Here is a 6,000-nt window from a genome sequence, read left to right as displayed (position 1 = left end):
GGCAATAACAGAAATTGCCTTGTCAACTTGCTACTGTAAACAAAAGCTTGCAATGCTTGCCCGGGGTGTCCTGATTGGTTCACTGCTGTGGAACTGACATTGATGAGCTGCTCTGCTTGTGAAAGTTGAGATTGTTTAACTTGACATGGCGTCCCAGCTAACAGAAAACGTTCTCCTAACTTTGGCTAATGTTCTCTGTTGGTTAGCCTGGAACGTTTCTTACGTAAATAGAACACTGCCTGTTGGTTTGAAGAACATTCCTCTAACCTTCCCAGTATACATTCTCAGAACATTCCCCTAACCACTTTTCGATATAATTTAGGCCTACCCTCAGCAATCATTTGGCACTCCCTCGTCCGATATAGTAGGCTTATAATTGGTATGAAAGATTGGTGGGTGTCAATAATCAATATAGGCCTGTTTTTTAAAGAATATAAATAATCCAAGTGCATAAACTTAAATATAGGATTATAAATAAAGTGTTATTTTCATTGTTGCTCTATTATTTTTGGAGATCCACTTTGGCCTTTTACAGCATTTATCATGTCAAACATGCTGAAGAAACTTAAGAAAATTTAATATTGAGCAGAAAATAATACCTTATAATGGACTATTTTTGGTATTTGAGTGTTAATTGGGTAATAAGCAAAAATTCTCGAAACTGATGTTCTTAAAGGTGTTTGTGAAGTTGCAAAAAATGTTTAACATTAACAGAACATTCCTTAAACATTATTTATGTAAAGAATGTTAAAGTACATAAAGGTTGAGTTGAAGGTGATGGTCCTTCATCCAGCAAGAAATGTCTGTTAGACAAGCTGAGATGCGAGCAACTATCGTTGGATCATCAGGATGGAATGAGAGGTAGAGTTGAGTGTCATCAGCATACAGTAGCAGTGGTATGAAAAGCCATGTTTTTGAATGACAGAACCTAATGATGCCATGTAGACAGAGAAGCGAAGTGGTCAAAGAACTGAGCCCTGAGGCACCCCAGTAGTTAGATGTTGCGACTTGGACACCTCACCTCTCCAAGATACTTTGAAGGACCTAACTGATATTAAAGAATCAATCCACTGGAGTGTGGTTTCTGAAATGCCCTTTGCCAGTAGGGTTGACAGGAGAATTTGGTAGTTAACCATATCAAAAGCAGCGGACAGATCCAGCAAGATAAGTATTGAAGATTTGGAATACGCTCTTGCCAGTCTTAGGGCTTTAACAACTGAAAGCAAGGCAGTCTCAGTTGAATGTCCACTTCTGAAGCCAGACTGGTTGCTGTCAAGGTGGTTGTTCTGTGTGAGAAAGGCAGAGACTTGGATATAATACTTGGATATATGTATATAATTGACCCCTTTTGTAATTGGCTTGACATTGTACTATTTCTAGTTCTAGATTACACTTTGTAAAGTCTTGAAAGTTTGATAACACTGTTAGTGAACACTTAGTAAACATCAGTAGAAGTAAATACATATTACAACTGTTTTACATTTTTTCTAACCACTCAAAGATGTTATTATTAAGAAAGCATTATTATAATGAAAGAATGGAACACTCTAATAACGTTTTGTATAATGTTTTTAAAACCAAATAAGAATGTTAATACAACATCTAAAAAACTGGACATTTTGAACGTTTACATAACATTTAGAAATAACGTCATAATAGGTATAAAAGATTAAAGGGAATGTTTGATCAGTGTTTGTATAATCAGTAAAAAACGTTTTCATAACAAAATATGGGTGTTTTCAACATAGAGAGAACATTAAAATATAAGGTTCTCACAACGTTATGACAATGGTAGCCTAGATTGGGATGCCCCTGTAATGTTCACATAACCAAGAAAAAATGTTCCTCAAACATTAAAAAACTGTTTTAAAGGTGACATATAAAAATCTGCCCTTTCCAGGTTTTAAGTGCTATAATCAGGTCCCCGGTGCATCTACCAACCAAGGAAATGTGAAAAACTTTAACCCAGTAACTTTGTTTTGGTAAGCCTTTTTTTCTGCAAGCGTCTGAGAAAACAAGCACATCTGATTTTGCTCCCTTGGTGACGTGGCAAAGGGATCTCATTATAATATCAACGCCTCTTAATCTGTAAGTTTCCACCCACAGTGCCTTCATTTTGATTTTGCAAGCGACAACAGTATACCAGTTCTAATGCCATGGCGAAAGTTTGAGCAAAACATACTAACTGTTCTGTCTTTGGCTGCACAGACGAGCACAGAACACTGTTTAGAGTCCCAGCCTCAGAGGAGATGAGAGCAGTGGATCTATTGATTTATTTACTGTATATTGCTGCTTCCACACAGGTCTAAAATAAATGTGATTTATTTCCCAGCTGTTTACCTTCACAGACATAACCGACTGTTTTTGTAACTCGTGTGTGTTTTTAACGCAACCTTTTGGGTGAACGAGAACTTGTGTGCTCTCAGAAACCCGTATATCAGAAGTTTAAACTCGTATGTTTAAAACTCATAATTTCAGCGCGATAAACATGATAATCAGAACCAAAACAGATGTTTTTAGCAGGTATGAGCTGTAAGCAGCTCTATTCTGGAAAAGGGGGCGGGGAGCAGCAGCTCATTTGCATTTAAAGAAACAGGCATGAAAAAATGCCTGCTTCTGCTTCCACTCAAAATAGGCATTGAAATGATATAATAAATGATCTCTGGAGTATTTTGAGCTGAAACTTTACAGACAAATTCTGGGGACACCAGAGACTTTCTTGTACATATTGTAAAAAGGGGCGTAATATGACTCCTTTAAACGTTTACATAAATAACATTGTCATAACAGGTAAAAAGTTTAAAGGGAATTTGTCCAACGTTTGTATAATCAGTAAAAAAAAACGTTTTCATAATATATAATATGGGTGTTTCAGATATAAGGTTCTCATAAGGTCATGACAATGGTAGATTAGAATGTTCCTCAAACATAAAAAAAAAAAAAAAAAAAAAAAAACTGGACGGTTTGAACATTTACAAAACATTCAGAAATAACGTTTTCATAACTTAGTGGGAATGTTAGCAAAATGTTCTTGTAACACATTTTTGTTAGCTGGGAGTGCAGGTGGTAAAAAGGCTGTGCGCTCACAGTCATGCCTGAACCGCACACGCATAAAGCCGCCTTGCGAGTGTCATATGGAGTTATTTTTCGTAGTTTGTTGAGCTTGCCAAATTAAGCAATTAAAAGTTGTTATGCGGCCAAATACACACAAAATGGTGTCACCATTCAGTTTTGTGAGGGCACTAATCCATTTGATCTGCAATTAAGTTGCAAATAAAGCCGGAAAAGTTGGATTTGATGCTCGTGTTCAAACTCCTCCGATTGTAAACGCAAATCTCACTGGTTAAAGTGCCTTTTATTTATGGGTAATGAAAGGTTCATATTTTGGTTTTTGGTAGTCCCCAGGGCCAGAGTGGGACTCATTTTCAGCCCTGGAGTTTCATGCCTTAGACCGGCCCCACTTTGTCTTTGTTTTTTTTTGGGAGGGGGGTGGGGGGTTGTACTGGCCTTTTAAGTGCTTTCTATTATACATTTTTTTTTAATCTATTATTTTTTACTTGCATATCTCCAACAATTACTTCTTTTTTTCCTTTTTTTTGCGCAATGTGCCACTGTCAGGGGAGTAAAAAGATAATTGTGTCATCATTGCCAATAAACTTCAGAAATTGAAAATAAGGGACAATTGTGATTCTTTATCTTATTCTTTAAGAAAATAGTGTTTATTCTTGTACTCTTGAAGAAAATAAGTGTTTGTTCTTTAAGAAAATAAGGGACAGAATAAGGGACGTTCCAAATATTTGTACTGTACCATAATGCAGGCCTAATTCTTTGCCTGCAGTTAAAAAGTTCTCAGATATATAAAATAAATTTGCTTAACCCATTTATGTACAATTATTCTAAAAAGATTTTTATTGTCAAACAAAAAATGTCATCGGCCTGAGTAAACTGTACTATTATAGAATCGTGACTTCACACGTGTAATTTATTAAGAGGCGAAAATATGTGAAATTACAAATGGTATGAAATTTGAAAGCGTAACTGAAGGTCTATGAAAGGTCAGTCACTCAAGCATTTTGTTTTTTGTTTTAAACAATGCAACTTAAAAATCTGAACTAAAATATTATTGCAACTATAGCCTTTGAATGAATGAAAATGCAGATTTTTCAATTAAAGAAAACAGAGAGAGTGACCGTGTGGGCCGCTTCTGGTGCTTGGATTTGTATTTCAATAATGAGGTCCAAGTTTAAGAATAGCCTACGCTATTAGTATTTTATTATTATTATTAGTTATTTATTTATTTATATTTTATTTTCACACATTTTTCCCTCTCTATTTAACAGCATTAACTTACAATGACAGACATCTTCCCTCAAGTAGATTAGATGTTTTCTTGCCATGCTGGATGTTGGGCACGTGATCAATAAGTTGTTTGCATTCGCCAAAACTGATTTGTAAAATAAAAAAACGGACTGTGAAGGATGCAGTTAGCGCGAGTCCCACTCTCTGTGAAGCGGGAGCAGCCGGCAGAGGATTCCGCTTGGTCTTAAATCCTTCCCCAAACGCCTATGTTCACAAATAAAACAATGATTTGCACAAAAAGAATGACTGGTTATCAATTGATAATTTGTTACTGACATGGGCAGGTGAAAATAATAATATGGGCTGCGAGAAAATAATAAATAAAAAGAGTGGGGCTGCTATGAGTGCTGGCAGCCTAGGAACAGCCTAGTTCAACCCAGTGGCATGATAACACCGGCCCTCATGGCCAAGAAAACAGACCGGCCCACCGGGAATCCTCCCCGTGCTGCCGATTAACCAATCGTAACCTGGTAGTCCCCAACAACAGGCTGACATACTTGCAAGGTCAAAAAACACTTTCATTGTCTTATAATATGGATTTATTTTTACCTTACTTGCTCAACGACTCCCGATTCGCTCAACGATTCATTTTTCCAAACCCCTCCTCCTCTAAAACCTAAAAAAAGCTGAATAATCTAATTCAAAAAAAACCACACAAGTAACTCCAGATAAAGCAGTGTTTGTGAGCACAGTGCTGCTTTGTGTACATTGTTACCGGGGAAACTATTTTATTTTTAGCTATTTTATGCTCCAAAAGCGGCACCTAGTGGAAAAGAATGAATTTGCATTTTCATTCAGACCAACACGAAAATCAAATTTTCCCGGGTCTGCACGCCAACAAGTGGGCGGCAAAATGCTAATGTTTCATGTTGACCTTGGGATTCTTTTAAAAAGGACTTGTTTCAATGATTCAGAGTCGACTCTTTTTTTCTTTCTTTTTTTTTTTTTTTTTTTGAGAGAGAGAGAGGCAATACACAGTGCACTTTCAGATTTAAAACTTTGCAGGATGTTTTCATCCACTTAGAGCTGTGTTACACAATGCATGAAAGGTAATTTTCAAAAATAAATAATAGGGGCACTTTATAGGGGCTCGTGTACTTTGTAGCCATTACTATCCGTCTACAGTGTTGCCAGGTCCGCGGTTTTCCTGTGGAATTGGGCTGCTAAATCACTGTTGCCGCAGGCTGTTTTTCATGTCCGCGCCGCGGGTTGAAGCGACCCCAATAATGTGTATTTTATCCCCCGAAACGCGAATATTATGGGCTGGTTTTGAGTAGCAATTGGGCGGGTTTTGTTGTGAACACCTGGCAACCTTTTCCGTCAAGCAAGTAACGTTATTATTACTAACATAGCGGACTCATCGAAAAATACATTGGCATCATCTGTATTAAAGAGAAAATAATCATTTTGTTTTAGTGAATAAAATAGCCGACAGCCTTACTTACTGCAGTTCCACAACTATTGACGTCCCTCTCACAGTGTGTGTGTGTGTGTGTGTGTGTGTGTGTGTGTAGATGATGTAAAAGACCAAAGCAGTCATTCGGACCAAAGCACTGTGAGGCAGGGGAGGGGAGACTAAAAATCTTTCTAAACTCAAAACGAATTTTTGCCCCGTGTGTGTTGTTTTACTACTTACACAAT

This window comes from Cyprinus carpio, chromosome B17, assembly GCF_018340385.1.
Source record: "Cyprinus carpio isolate SPL01 chromosome B17, ASM1834038v1, whole genome shotgun sequence".
Taxonomy (NCBI): domain Eukaryota; kingdom Metazoa; phylum Chordata; class Actinopteri; order Cypriniformes; family Cyprinidae; genus Cyprinus; species Cyprinus carpio.
This window is presented reverse-complemented; position numbering follows the sequence as displayed.